The sequence below is a fragment of the Pinus tabuliformis genome, chromosome 9 (assembly GCF_031772625.1).
Source record: "Pinus tabuliformis cultivar Carrire ecotype Pingquan chromosome 9, CPIR1, whole genome shotgun sequence".
Lineage (NCBI taxonomy): Eukaryota > Viridiplantae > Streptophyta > Pinopsida > Pinales > Pinaceae > Pinus > Pinus tabuliformis.
This window is the reverse complement of record NC_142307.1, coordinates 546,051,562-546,068,148: the sequence shown is the minus strand read 5'-3', so window position 1 is coordinate 546,068,148 and position 16,587 is coordinate 546,051,562. Positions and strand designations below refer to the sequence as shown.

Below are 16,587 nucleotides of genomic sequence, written 5' to 3'. Positions count from 1 at the left end.
GATGATATCGCTCTTGACCCTCTCAAAGTTCAATCCATCCTTGAACTTCATCCTCCCTGTACCCTTCACCAGTTACAAATCCTCCAAGGCAAAGCTAACTTTGTTCGTCAATTTGTTCCTAACTATGCCATCGCGGCTCATGGGTTCCTTAGATTCCTTCGATCTAACATTCCATTTTTTTGGGATGGCCAAGCTCAACAATCTTTCAACGCCCTCAAACACACTCTCTCTTCTACTCCCTTGATTGGTCCATCTAACTTTGAGAGGGATTTCATCTTATACATCTTTGCATCCACCTATTCAATTGCTGGGGTCCTCATACAAGAATATTCTGTAGGTATTGAGCATGTCATCTACTATGTTAGTAAGAACCTTATCGGTCCCCTCATGTCCTATTCCCATGAATAAAATCTAACAATGGCTGTTGTGTTCTCTGTTCAAAAGATTTGTCATTATATCCTTACGCGTACCAACAAAGTTGTGACCAATTCCAACCCCATGGATTTCCTATTAATTCGATGGATCATTAGCAAGAAGTATGCCCGTTGGATCGTTATCCTTCAAGAATTCGATCTCAAATTTGTCACACCGAAAATTAAGAAAGGTTTAGCCCTTGTTGAACTCATTTATGAATTTCCCACCGGTGTGCCTAATCCGCCAGTAAATGATGATCTTCCAGATGAACACTTGTTTGCCATTACCTCAAATGATCCTTGGTATGGTGACATCCTTACCTATCAGAGAACCTAGAAATTTGCCCCCCCCCCACCTCACTCGTGATGATTGACGACATATTCGACATCAAGCCCATCGCTACCTCCTCACAGGTGACAACCTTTATCGTCATGGTGTCGACACTGTCCTTTTTCATTGTCTCACCCATGCTAAAGTTTAGCAGGTAATTAATGCCTACCATGGTGACACTTATGGTGGTCACCTCCCGGAATGGCGACTGCCTAGAAAATCATGCACGCCAGGTACTATGCGAGGTCATTGACTATTTTACCAAAATGGGCCAAATCCATGCCAACATTCAATAACACTGTGGCTACTACAACCATCTTCTTTTTGAACCATGTTATCACTTGATTTGGGATTTCAAAATAAATAGTCTCAAACCACGACTGACACTTTGAAGATGATATATGGTGCGAGCTATCCTCTCTGTCGGGCTTTGAACACCAATATTCGTCATCTTATTACCCCGCAGGCAATGGCCAAGTTGAAGCTGTCAACAAGATCCTCAAGACTATGCTTCAGCGGACGGTGAATAAACACAAGACCAACTGGCATTTAATGATCTTCCCTGCTTTGTGAGCCTATAGATCCTTTTTCAAGACCGCCACTGAGCTCTCTCCTTTCCACCTTGTTTTTGGAGAGGAGGTAGTCTTACTAATCGAGTGCAAAATCCCTTCCCTTCACCTTGTTGTTGAACTCCTCCCAGACACCCAACCTTTAGAACAATGACTCATCATGCTTGAGCACGCGACTGAAGACCGTCATGTTTCACTGAAAACCATCGAAGTGTCCAAAAATTTCACCAAAGCTTAGTATGACCGCAAATTCCACCCTTGTACCATGCATGAAGGTGACCTTCTTCTTCTGTATGAACAAGCTCATGATGTCCTGGGACATGGGAAGTTTGAACAATTATGGCTAGGGCCTTATATTGTCCGTAAGTGTTTGGGAAAGGGAGCATACCTATTACAGGGTCCAGAAGGAGAAATCATTCCCAATCCTCAAAATGCACTCTACCTCAATAAATTTTACCCATAGCATTTCGCATTGAAATGTGTGTATCTCTTTCTTTCTTCTTGCATTTAGGTAGTTTGCATCCCCTGCATTCTTACACATTGTCTTATTGCATATTTCAGTTGGATCCATCAACCACACCTTATATCGATTATTCCAATGGTGTGAGTCACTTCACCAAGAATCTTGCCTTGGCAACTTGGGCCATTTTCGCCCCCTTGCATTCATTAGTCCACTGCAATGGTGTTTGCATTGGATCTGCGACCAATAACCAGGATGAATATGATGCTGTGATAGGTTTGTTAGCTGATGCTCTTGACCATCACATCCTTAACCTTCATGTTTGTCTTGATTCCTTGTTACTTGTCATGCAATTGAATGGCATTTATCATGTGATTAATCCTATCCTATTTAGAAAATATCTATGAGTTAAGCTTTTGGCGCGCGAATTTGAATCCATTTCATTTAATCATGTTCCTAGAGCCCATAATCACTATGTAGATACCATTGCTAATAACATTATAAAATGGAATTTATCACATGTAAGAAGACATCCATAAATAAATGGTGAACCACAATCATCACAAAAATATGCATAATCATATATATATATATATGTATCATCATACAGTGTTTTGAGTCCACTACTCTAAATACATCTGACATGCTCATTCGCATGTTATCAAAAATGGGGACCCACATGTCCCTATGCCTAATCACTATCATCTGGAGGCTCCCAAGCCAATGAATCCATTCCCCTAGCCAATAGATCTCGTACTACCTAATTGACCATCGCAATGCGCCACATGATTCCTCGTCACTCCAAGAGAAGACTCGTGCACTCATCTGTATACCGATATTCTAGCTCATGCCAATCACGCTCTGTCACCCTGGTCAGTAATACGTCGCATATGCATCAGAGATCCTCCATTAGAGCATCACCACCCAGTCTCTGTTGTGATGTGGCCCCACCATGATCTACAGCCCCAGGCACTACAACATGTCCCATGTGTCCTGTTGGCCTCACCGGTGCTATACCTGCATACCACAAAGTTTAGAAAACAGTATCACATACATATATTTCTTAAACTATAAATGCATTAAATGTATAACAATTTTAACTTACCATCTGAACCCCATGCTTGTCCTAACGAAAGTGGTAAGGCATCACCCCCCTGATAGTTCATGCCACTATATGGATAATCATCTATGTACAGTGGCATATGTTCCGAATGAGTTAAAAACTTAGGTCATAACACTCGTCCAAATCCCCTTCCTTCACTTCATCTCAGTAGTTTCCCCCAACGATGCATCCTGGGCTCTTGTGGGCCCCCATCACAGATCTGAACATGAGGTCGAATAGTGGGGATCTTCTCAAAGAAGAGTGAGCATAAAATTGTCCCAAATGAACAATTTTCATTAGTACTCCTTTTGCATAATTTCAACTCTCGTTTCAATAATGACAAAATCATCTGGGCCTATGCATAGTAGTTCCCTCCCAACACACTCTCCACCAGCATTATCTGCCCTCAAGTGATATGGTGGATGGCATCGATACCACAGATTCGTAGCACCTTCGTGACTATAGCTCATGTCTCAAGCCTCTCCAAGTCATTGATATGTATGATCGCACCCTTTGCATGACTCCCTGGTACACAATGGCGATCAACAAACTCACCTATATGCCTCCCACGAGACAACATTGGATGTATCTCCCTTACCACCCCTAAGGGGGGCAGTCCTGTCATAAAATATATGTCTTGGATCGTGATCTCGATCCTATGCCCTTGTACTACAAAGGCCCCCTGATCTGGGTCCCAGTAACTCACTATCCTTGACAACAAGGGATCACCTGCCCTTATCATGGGGTTCTCTAAGAACTTCAGCACGCCATATCGTGCCAACACCCGTCTCACTACTTGATTCCCCCGATTCTCATAATGGAGGGACTCCAAATCTTGTTCTCTCCATGATACCTTCAACTCTACCATAATTTCAAAATACCATTATGTTTTGTCAGTCCAGAGTCAAAGAAATGAATGTTTAGTACCTAACTTCAACTCATAGCAAACCACTAGTCCTACCAATCCTCTTAGCCCAGAACACAATTTTTGCCCTCAAAAATGTGCTAGACGCATTTTTGGGCCTAGTTCCTATGCTCCAGAGTTCAGAACATGCCTCCAAAAGTGCGTTGCGACGATGAGGATGAGCAGGGGTCCCCTACAGTGAAATGAAACCCTAATCTAAAAATCTGATCCACCAAAACTGATGAGTAAGGTTAGGCCACCTACCTCCAACTTGCAGATCCTGATTCTGACAGTCAATTTTTTCGCTACAATCTCCACAAGTTTTAGGGCCTTCTATTCCTCTCCAAATTCTCCACATCTCACTATGCAAATGAATTGGATTTGGAGGCAAAAAGCCATTTTATAGGAAAAACCCTAGTTTTTCTGTCGCCCATTGTGACCGAATCGTAGCTCCGTTTGGCGAAATGTTAGCACCATTGGAAAGATTTCACTGATTTCTATAATGGGTCTCTCTTGGTTTTAGCTAATTTGACACTTCACCTGGAAGCCATTTTTTCCATGAGGTCTCCTTTTGCCGCCTATTAAAATCGAATTTATTCATTTGAGCCACCCATACTCTGGTACCATTTTACCTTTTCAATTGTTGACTCACATGTCAAATTTCATCATGAGTAACCATCATTTACTCATGCTTTTACAGTCCCCTCCGGGCCTCCCCCATGTGGTAGCATCATCAAGTCACCCTTGTTCAAAGCATCCGAGATGTGTCACCCTTGTACTTATGGAGTCTGTTTTGAGTCCTCTTGAGTTTCGTTACAGTGTTTCATATGTTGTTGTGTCACATCCATCCCATTTTATTCATATTTGGCCTCCAACTCCACTGCTCCATCTTCACCGAACCCCCATTTGAGTCATTGACCATCCCCTTTGGAATCGAGTCAGTCGCTGCTGGGTCAACCAACCTTATTATGCTCTAACAAGGGAAGTAGTCATTCAACCAATCATCTTCTTTCTTTCCATCTTCATCCCTGGTGTCAGTCCATCAGTCACTCTACTATGGTTCCTTGTGCCTTGGTTAAGGATTCCTCATTGACTTAACTCTGGTGGGACCTCTTCTGTTGAATTCAACACATTTATTCTAGAAGAGTGGTCTAGAGGGCAGTGTACCTTGGTTCTAGCTTCCATCTTTGTTTGGTGCCTCGGATCAAGAAAAGGGAATCATCATTTCCCTTTGACTTGGTTGTTTCTCACGTGCTCGACACCAACTCCTCATCGCACGATTGAGATTCATACACTTGAAGGTTCAGTGATCCATATGATTGTCCTAGTGATTCCTGGGTACGTGTGAGATGTTCCTAACCTCATGAGGGGGTGTCCCTTCAGGTAGCCCCCACATGCCCGAATGATCCAGCCTCAGATGTAGTTCCGTAGATGTGATGGGTTTGGTTTCTGCTCCTTGCAATGCCCACATCACGCATGTCTCCTTCAGATGATCCATTTAGATCTTTAGAGCCCTTTCCTGTTCAACAAGGCTTCTTTGGTTGCGATCCTCCCTCACCATGTTAGCTTGAGGGGAATTATGTCTCATGTACTCAAATGTTATTGTATTTAGTCCTGGCCTATGTTTTTTTAGGCGCATTATGTATATGGGATCCATTGTATTATTTTATGGCCCATTGATGCCAATGTATCATGTATTAAGTACTTTCTAGCTCAGTCCCACATTTCTGGGCTCATAATTATTCTTTGTACGCAGTTATCTCGACGGGTATGGGTATGCCTCCCTCGCCTCATTTGAGATCATGTACTCCCACATAAAAGGAGATTTCTATCATTTATTAGGTCTCACCCCCTCCATTTTTGTTCATCCTTATATTGCTTCAGTTCTTTCTCTCTCTTTGATATCCCTTTGGTGTCTCGTGGAAGTGTAACCTTCAATGAATTTCGGTCATACATTTTGTTCCTAATACTCATACGTGTGGGGGCAATCTGTTATCACCAAAAAATGATCACCTAGCCATTTCTAACTATGTGGATCGAAATACACCATGTAGGATTAATTTTACCATAGTAAAATCACTCACTGTGGAAAATAATTTAGTAAACCACTTTTATTAAATTATTTTTTGATTTAAATAAAAGAACCCATGAGAATAATTAGATAAATAATTATTTATTTAATTTTCTCTAGGAATAATCATTAAATCACTATTTAAATAATTATTTCTTGTCAGATTTGACTAAATCTCCTAGGAACAATTAAATAAATCACTATATATTTAATATTCCTCATTTCTACTATTGGAATAATTGCTAAATCTCTATTTAATAGTTATTTCAATTAGATTTTATAAATATTTCAATTTCACACCATTCTTAATTCTCTTGAAATAATTAATAAATATTTTTATTTGTTAATTATTTCTAAATAAGGATATTTAACCATTTTAAATATCTTTTCCCTCTCCAATAAATATAATAAATTATTCCAAGCGGTTAAATCTTGATTTGGTTAATATTATTTTATTATTTTCCATTTTCGAGGTTAACTCAATACTTTGTTTTTTTTTTTTACAAATTCGGTTACTGGTTTTTCTATTCCAAAAAGAAAAAAGGGGAGCTTGCTCCCATTACATCAAAGTAGACTGGAGGTAGGTTGCCACAAAGAAAAAAAGAGGGAATTCAGTCCCTAAATTCCTTGCCTCCCCTCCATTGATTCTAAGATTTCCTATAGAATTTTCTTTATATATTCAGACAAACTGATTCAACAAAAATTTACATTTACAGAGCATAAGAAACTTTTAGAGACAAGAACATAGAGATATAGAGAGGATTGAACTTAACTCTTCTAATATTGGTTGACTTATGGCTCCTATAGTGAGTGAGGATGACTCTTATTGCTTTTATAGTTGGAGTTTTCTCTAGTCCGATTAATGATCAGTCCCTTCAAATAGTTGATTGCTTCTTCCATGTGCTTACACTTGTGTTTGAGAGCTACTATCTCTTTTCTCTGCTCATCCAACTGTCTCTTGAGAAAGGAGTTCTATGAATTGGAATCAAATTTGAAATCTTTAATAGTCTCTCTGATATGTTCTATCATGAATTTATTTTCTCTGCATACTACACATTTCTCATTCTACGTAGCATTTTCTAGTGGATTCCACTCCATACTGAGAAATAATTGAGAGCTAACACTCCAAGGGAGTATAATAGAGGCAAACAAAAACAATAAGAACACTAGTACAAAATGACTAATTAGTTACTAAAAAACCAACTAAAATTTGCATATAAACGACCATTTTTTAGTCGGTGACCAATAGTAGCTAATTTACAGTATCTTATAATGTGACCAACTTTTAGTCAATTTTAACTTAGTAATTAATTGGTTTCCTCAATTTTACCATCTAGTAGTATATTTAGTCATTAATTTTTCATTGGTTTAGTCATTAATTGTTGCAATTAATGACCAAACAACAACAAAATATATTACTATATGAATCCTCGAGAAAATCAATTAGTGACCAAAGAAATATGACCAAAATGTTGGATGTGTTATAAGATACTGCAAATTAGCTACTAATAGTCATATATATGCAAATTTTAGTCATCATTTGAAACCAATTAATGACCAAAGAAATATAACTAAATTTAGTCATGTTATAAGATACTGTAAATCAACTACTAATAGTCGTATATATGCAAAATTTAGTCATCATTTCAATAAAAAAATTATCATTTGCATTAGTCATTTATCCTTTTTTGGTATTTTCATATTCATTATATAACCGACTGATTTAGTAGATTTTATTCATTTCATTTAATTTCATTCATAATCATTATAAACGACTAATTTAGTCATATATTCATTTTATTCGCGTTCATCATTAATTAATATAAACTACTAATTTAGTAGTTTTAGATTGATTTTATGTGTTCATTATTAATCAACATAAATTACTTAGTATGATTTTGCGACTACATTTAAAAAAATACCATACATGTGCATGTTTATCTAATATGATAACACAAAGTTACATATGTTTATTACAAAAGTAAATAATATCAAGTGCAAATAAAAATAATTTCAATCATATAATTTATCAAGTATTATGATATGAGTTTCCAACTTAATATTGGTTGGGCTACAATTTACACATGAAATGGTGTTTTATCATTTCAAAACATTATCATTGTGTTGCCAAAGCATTGCAAGTGAATTCACCAACTTTGAAGGCTTGACCATCAGTCTCTATGAGTGTGTCTTATGCAAGATATTGGCTCTAAGGGTATCACTAGACAGATTTTCTTCTCTCTGTCATTTTGCATTTGTCGCTCTAATGTTATTGTTCTCATCTTTCTTCAATGGCTGCTTATTACCATTAATATTGAGTTCCTCTTCTGAAAATGATAGAAGATACAATGCAGAGTATAAGACATGAAAGATGATAAATATTTGAATGAAAAATAAAGTAGAATATAAAAGATTTATACAACATATACCTCAGCATTCAATAGTGGTCACTATGCGGCTAGATGACCTATATAAACAAAGAAAATAAAATGTCACCATAGAAAATATGATGCAGGAGCATCTAGCTAAGGGCACCATGACCGGGTGTTGGTCTCCGCCAAGGTGGAAAGTTTATCAGTGTTTGGTTTCTTTATGTTTAATTATTCAAAGCAAAATGTAGGGACTTCTTGTTTCTTTTTAATTTCAGTATTAGTTAGGGAACAATATAGTTAGTTAAGGTCACTGTCACAATTGTCTGTCTTTTAGTGAATAATTGTCTTATACCTGTTTCTTCCATTTAGAACAAAAAAAAAGACATCCATGTCAATTGTAAAATCTTGCAGCAAGAAGAACCAAATGAATTAACAATTATGTAACTAATAAAAGAAACAACTGAAGCATAACTGTGCACAATTCAGGTAACTGTGGTAAAACAATACAAATGCAAAATGTAAATCATTCTGAGGGGTTTAGCATACGAGTACAGTAATTGAAGACAGAGAAAATTTTTCTTTCATTCGAATCCATCTATAACAGTCATTGAAATGTTTATCTATGCTTTCCTAGTCATTGAATAACCCATAATAAGCAGATGCGGTGCATGCATATTCTTTCATTTATTTTCTCTTCAAAAGAACAAAAAGTAGACAAGGGAAATTGCACGAGAACTCCCAGCACGAAGACTGGAAAACAACAAATGGAGCCCACGACAGAAAGAACCAGGTATGTTTCGAACAAGTTCAACCAAGAACGAGTAAATAACACCGAGTAACCAAATTCAGGACAGAGGTAACAAATACAACCGAAATCCACTGTAATTCCTTTCATTCCAAAAATGAAATGTTTGTATACATATGACAGAGTCTAGGTATAACCTAATGAACAACCAAAGAACCAAATGAACCAGCAGAACCCTAGGTGAGGGTTTTGGATGGCCTAACTCCTATACAGGACTTGACAATCCCAGAACTGTGAAATACAACCAAGGGCTTGTACTAAGCTCCAAAAACTATTTAACCATTACATAACCGTGGATTGCAAATGAGGGTTTGTACCAAACTAGCTAGGTTGCATAGAGACAACACAAAAGTTCCAAGTAGACAAGAACCGAGACTCGGTCCATAGAAACAACAAAAACTATTAATAAAAACAAGTTGAAACAGTGGCAGAGCCTACCGGAAAAGGAGCCGTGGCGCTCACACCAACCACGTCAAGGAGCAAACCCCCGACCTGCAAAATCAAAATAGAGCAAGACTGTTAGCCTGATTGTCAACAATGAAAGGAAAACGAAGGGTGATGAACTATATACACAGTGAGGAATAAATTTTTTTTTTTTGACCTGGAGGTTTAGCCGTGTGGGAATAATGCCAACCAACTGAGCCACAAACCATGGTGATAGCCTGAGACCGAGGAACAACTTTTGTTAGAACTGGAGAAAGACAAGGAGAAAAATAAATCATGAAGTGATAGTTTTACCTAGAGCGAATTGCGAGCAGGAGGAGGCCACCGCAGCTACGACCTGTAGCATGCACACCATTAGTCAAACTTAACAAGTAGGAGAACCACAAAGAAACGAGAACAGTGGAACAAATATCAGTTGAGAAGCCGAACAGACAATTACAATGGTCATTTTCTTACATGAATGAGCAAACCACCATTCTGTGCCCAAGGAGCTGAGCAAACCAGTCACCAGGACAAGCGACAGAGCCACACTAGCAAGTAGCATAACCCATAGCCGGCACAGGCAGAGCCTGTGGCTCATTTCCAACCATCCACAGCCAAAAACTCATTTCTAGACCAAACCCTCGGTGCAGCAAAGTTGCGAATACGAAAATGAACAAATGACATGGTAAACAAGGTTTTGGCGTAGATCGAGGAGCGGGAGAACAATAACCAAGGCAAGGACCGCCAACACAAAGAGAATTAATGTCAGTCATAAATGCCACCCAAACGAAGTCTAGAACCCTCCAAAAATTAACCACTAATCACCATTGTTAAGCCATAAAATCAATATTTAGTCATTTACTTATTGATTAGTGCATTATTGTGTTATTGATTAGCATAATTGCGTGGAACTACGGGCTGGTCCCATCATAGTGGTATCAGAGCAGGATTTAGTGTTTTCCTAAGAAATGGAAGTTGGAAGACGAGGACGTGGAAGAGGTTCTCAGAGAGCAGAAGATGAAGGATTGAGAGAGGAGATTAAGATCCTTATTGCCCGTTTGGAGGCAGTTGAAGTAGGAAGGAGAAGGGATCCAGAGGTAGGAGATGACAGCGAAGAATAAGCCATAGTGACAACAGATGGATCGAATGAGGAAGGGCTGGAAATGAGACTGTTGAGGTTGTTCCTATTGGCCAGCAGCAAGCCTAAACCATAAATCCCAAATTATGACGGCAGCTTGTCCACAAAGGTTCTATTGGACTGGATCAGCGAGCTGGATAAGTATTTTGAGTGTGAAGAGATAAGTGAAGATCATAGAGTTAAGTTCGCTGCAACGAAGCTGAAGGGACACAAAACCCTATGGTGGGACAATGTCCAAATAGAGAGAAGGAGGATGAAAAAGTTTCCAATCAAGAAATGGTCAAGGATGGTGGCCAAGTTGAAAGGCAGATTTCTGCCTAAGTGTTACCAGATTGTACTGCATCGGCAAGTGCAGAATCTGAAGCAGAAAGGGATGACAAAAAGAGAGTACACTGAATAATTCTACCTGGTAAATTTAAGAGTCGATTATACGGAGGACACCCCGGAGAAAACATCCAGGTATGTAAATGGTTTAAGGTTAGAAATATTAGATGAAATCAGCATTCTTTCCCCGAAAAACATAGAAGAAGCATATCAGAGTGCTATGAAAGAAAAGGAGAATATCACTAGGAAAAAAAATTCTAGGAGAGGATGGGGAATCAACAAAGGAAGAGGATAATATTATGGCAGAGGATGAACTGCCAGCAGTAATGAAGAAGGCAGCAGTTCCAAAAATTCTGGGACCACAGAGAAAGGTGGCAGCACGAGAGGTGGCAGACCATATCAGCGAGGCAGGGGAAATGGCTGAGGCATAGGAGCTAGTTATCATGTTACAGGTGCCACAAGTGGGGGCACAGATCTTTTGAGTGTCCTGAGACAGAACAAGCTGGATAGAGGGGTGCGTATGTCACACAGCCAGAGGAAGCAGAGGCACCTCCCCAAGAAGCAGAAAATGTGCCGGAAACAGTGGAAGCCTTAGTTTTGAACAAGGTGTTGCTGAAACCAGCCAAAGAAACAACTGAACAAACTCAAAGGAAAGCTTTGTTATGGACTATTTGTAAGTCACACAGCAAGTGCTGTAAGCTAATTATCGATAGCGGAAGCACAGAAAACCTGGTCGTCACAAAGATGGTGGAGAAGTTGGGGTTGAAGCAATTGAAGCACCCCACTCCTTACAAGGTATCATGGCTGCAAAAATGCCATCAATTGTTGGTAGATGGGAAATGCAAAGTGGAGTTCCATATTGGCAGGTATAAGGATAAGGTCATTTGTGACATAATGCTGATGGATGTGTTAGACTCCGTCTCACGTCAGAGATTGATTCTTCTTCAAAACCCTGTTTTGAAGAAGAAATCATAATGTATTGTTTAAATTATGTAATATGCTCCAGCTCTTCAAAAGGCCGCAGCGACTTCAAAGCTCCTATCTGCACAAGCACAATTCAGAAATATCATTAGCAATCAGAGGCAAAGAGTTATGTGGAGAAAATACCAATTGCAGCAGTATCAATTGCACAAGTTCATGATGGTATTTTGAAAGATGGTACACGGATGGTTATAAAGATGCAACACTTGCAAATAGAGACAATGAGGCGTTATGGTCTTCGTAATCTTGCTTGGATAGTTTATGGAGACAATAAAATGGAACAATGTGGCAATACTAGGGCCACAGTACTCTGTTCTTGCTCATGTCATTTCGTATGTAACAAGTGAACTCCACATATCAACTCTGTCATTTGGAGCAATAGACCCAACTCTCGCCTCATATCAATACCCTTATTTTATTTTTATTTTTTCGCATAGCACACAGTGATTTCTATGAAATGGCAGCAGTTGCTGCCGTGATTGGCTCTTATGAGTGGAGGAATGTTGTCGCTGTGTATATAGATGATGACTATGGGAGAAATGGAATATCGGCCCTCAGTGATGCACCTAGAGATGTAAGATCTAAAATTTATCGTAAAGAAGCGTTGCCTCTGGAGCCAGTGAAAGTGACATCGGTAGTGTCTTGGTACAGTTAGCATTGATGGAGTCACGAATCTTTGTGGTACATATGAATCCTGATGCAGGTCTGAATCTTTTCTCTGAAGCACTGTACCTTGGAATGTTGAACAGTGGCTATGTTTGGATAGCTACAGATTGGCTGTTTTCTGCTTTGGATTTTAGCATTCTTGATTATGATACCATGAACTCACTCCAAGGAGTCATCAGTTTACGTCGGCATATTCCAGTTTCAGATAAGGAGCATGATTTCACTATTAGATGGAACAATCTACATAAAGCTGGGAGTGTTGATGCTCGCTTAAATGCATTTGGATACTATGCTTACGATGCTGTCTGGGCAATTGCTCACTCTTTACATACTTTCATAAGTGAAGGGGGAATTGTGTCTTTTACAGAGTATCCTCAGGTATCCAGCGCAAGTGGAAACAAAACAGAGCTAGCAAAACTCAAGGCCTTTGACGAAGGTCCAAAACTGCTGAAGATAGTGTCACAAACTAATTTTACAGAATTAACCGGTCCAGTGAGTGTGATAACAGAGGGGACTTAAATGGTTCTAGTTTTGAGATCATCAATATTGTTGGAACAGGGTATCGCAAGGTGGGTTATTGGGTAAATAAATCAGGTCTATCTGTTACGCCTCCAGTAATAAAGGGTTCCAACTCACACGCCATACATAGTGTAGGTCAGAAACTGTATGATGTAATATGGCCGGGTGAAAACAAACTTGTGCCACGAGGATGGGCCCTCCCAAACAATGGTAAAAATCTTGTCATAGGTGTGCCCAGAAAGGTTGGATTTCAAGAGTTTGTGAAAGTAGAAGATAACAACGTGTTCGATGGCTTCTGCATTAATGTATTTATTGCTGCAGCGCGCTTATTATATTATGCTCTTCCCTACACGATTGTAGCTTTTGGAAATGGCCATAAAAATCCCAATTACGACGAGCTTGTGCAACAGGTTGCCTTAAAGAAATTTGATGCAGTAGTTGGGGACATTACGATTGTGACACATCGGTCAAGGTTTGTGGACTTCACGCAACCTTACATAGAAGCTGGCCTTGCTGTGGTGGCTCCGCTGTGAGAGAAAAATTCCAGTGACGCTTGGGCTTTTCTGCAACCATTCACGGTAGAGATGTGGTCTATGACTGGTGGATTTTTCCTTGTCATAGCAGCTGTTGTTTGATGTTTCCGTGTTGCTGATATAAAAGCTGCAGTATCATTAAAAAGAAAAACATGGTAATGATTGGGTATTTGGTTTGCCACGGCGGTAATTGGGCTTTGCCTTTATTTTTGATAACGATTTGTAGCGACATCTTAGCTCCACCGAAATCGTGTGACTGGCCTCATTACCCCATACAGGATGTTGTTCCATGATTTCCGCCAGCAATTAATCTTTTGGAGATTTTGTGGGACTGCCAGCGATTGTTGTCATTATCAGCTGAATCGGTGGACTACTAGCTTGAAGGTTATGCGACGTGGCAAACCAAACTAAAGTGAAGATTATCCATTACAGCCAGAGAATGCGATTTGATTCCAATCTTGGTCCTATGGAGATCTGCGCTCCAGTTTTGCCTCATAATTAGCCAAATCATCAACAGAATGTTAGTTTAAAGTTTGTTTTATTAAAATCGCCAATGTATTTCCAGAAATTCGGGAGCAGTTGTAATTTCCAGCATATGCAAAGTGGCAGAGAACGAGGAGCGATTGCCTATGCTTGTCTTCAGTCGAGATTGACACCTGTAAATGCTACTTCATCAGTTATCAAGTAGAAAGAGCGCTGATTGTTTTGTTTTAGTTTATTTTGTTAAATAAGGATAAAAACAAATTCCTGGTCTTGGGGTCGACTTGTTTTCCCCCAGCTGTATTTTGTTTCATATTTTTGTGATGTTAGTTAAAACAGCGCCCCTGTTTTGGGCAGCAGTTTTATTTATTGTATTAAAAATGTCATTTGTAGGTAGAATGTGAGAGAGGGGAGTTTTTCTGAGCGCTGGGAGCTGCTGGAGAAGCAGAGAGCTTTGTATTGTACAGTTTTCTGCAGAGAATTTAATGGAATTTCACAGCTCTGTTTGCTGAGATTCATGTGGTATGTTGATTTAGCATAAGTTTTTCCTTTGTCTCATATGTAAACTGTTTTGTTTCATTCACCTCATGATCATATCTATTTGAGCAAATGAAGTGATTAGGTAGGAATTCATAGTATTATATGCTCCTACTATAAGTTTGTTCAATTCAATGTTTTCTTCTGTTTAAGGAGGATTCGAAGTATTATTTGCCCTCCTTAGCTCCTCACCAGTCTTGCCATCCCATTTGAAACCAGATTTGGTGTTAAATTGCATGCCTACCTTGCCTCAGTTGATAACCTGTGTAGTCATTATATTTCTCTGTTTGAAGCTGTGATTTTGCCCATGCAGCCCAGAAAAGCCCCGTCATTCCATTAAAAAACCCCAAAAATCATTAAATCAACCCCCCTTATCAATTTACTAGCCTAAAATCTTTATTCTTAATTGGTCAGCCTAATCCTATTGAAAGATCTACCGAATCTGACCCGAGAGAGCCTTCTCATACCTCGTAGGGCTAGCTACGAGGTGAAATGGTTTGATGTAGCCTTGAAGGTTTACCTTCCTCAGCCTAGGGTGAAATCTCAAGCGCTAACAGGATGTATGTTACATACTGCTAGGCAAGCCATGGCAGTATGATAGGAAAGTAGTACATGACGGGAAGACAAACTGTTATAAGTTTGTCAAAGATGGGATCAAGCACACGCTTGTGCCCATCAAGGAGGAACAGACAACGGAAACAAGTGGGATGAGAGTGTTATTAATGGGCAGAAAACAATTTTTGAATAAGATTGAAGACAGTGAAGTGAGCTATGTTGTTGTAAGAAGAGCAAAAATGGTGCTACTGCACATAGAGGTGTGAGATTTGCCCACAGAAATTCAGCAGATGTTGCAAGAGTTTAGCGATATAGTAGTGGATGACTTTCCAGATAAACTGCCCCCTAAAAGAAGTATAAGTCATCATATTGACTTTATACCCGGAGAAATTTTGCCGAATAAGGTAGCATATCGGATGAGCCCCAAAGACAATGAGGGGATTAGAAAACAGGTGCAGGAATTGTTAGAGAAAGGGTTGATAAGGGAGAGTTTGAGCCCTTGCGCAGTTCTAACAGTTCTCACTCCCAAGAAAGGAGGAGAATGGCGAATGTGCATAAATTCAAGGGCCATCAACAAGATTACCATCCAGTACAGGTTTCCATTACCATGGATGGACGACATGATGGACTGCCTGAGCGGGGCAACATATTTTTCCAAGATTGATTTAAAGAGTGGGTATCATCAGATTCGAATTTGAGAAGGGGATGAGTGGAAGACAACCTTCAAGACTAATGAGGGACTGTATGAGTGGCTGGTAATGCCATTCGGACTGAGCAATGCACCCAGTACCTTTATGTGATTAATGAATGAAATGCTGAAAGAATACATTGGGAAGTTTGTAATAGTGTACCTGGACGACATATTAATTTTTAGCAAGACGAGGGAGGAACACTTTCGACATGTTTGAAAAGTGTTGGAAAAATTGCAGCAGAATAAGCTGCTGATAAATCTGAAAAAGTGTACTTTTCTGCAAAAAGAATTAGTTTATCTGGGTTTTGTGATTGCAGAAAACAAGTTGAAGATGGACCCAGAGAAGATTGCAGCGATAGTCAACTGGCCATCCCCGAAAAGTCTGTTTGAGGTACGTAATTTTCATGGGCTGGCAAGTTTTTACCGAAAATTTATAAGAAGTTTTAGTGAAATCTGTGCACCTATGTTGGACACTATAAAGAAAGCAAGTCAGTGTTTTCGTTGGAAGGAGGCAGCAGAGAGGAGTTTTCAGCTACTGAAGAAGAAGATCACAGAGAGACCGATCCTGAGATTGCCATATTTTAAAAAGCTTTTTCAGGTTTGCTGTGATGCAAGTGGTATGGCCATTGGAGCTGTACTTAGCCAAGAAGACAAACTTGTTGCTTTTTTTAGCGAGAAGTTGAACGAAAATAGGCAGAAGTATTCATGCT

At 39.4% G+C, this 16,587-nt stretch overlaps 1 pseudogene; it reads left to right on the top strand.

Annotated features, from left to right (window-relative positions):
• Nucleotides 1–11,715: 11,715 nt before the first annotated feature.
• On the top strand, nucleotides 11,716–13,756 carry LOC149149676 (glutamate receptor 3.5 pseudogene; annotated as a pseudogene).
• Nucleotides 13,757–16,587: the final 2,831 nt, after the last annotated feature.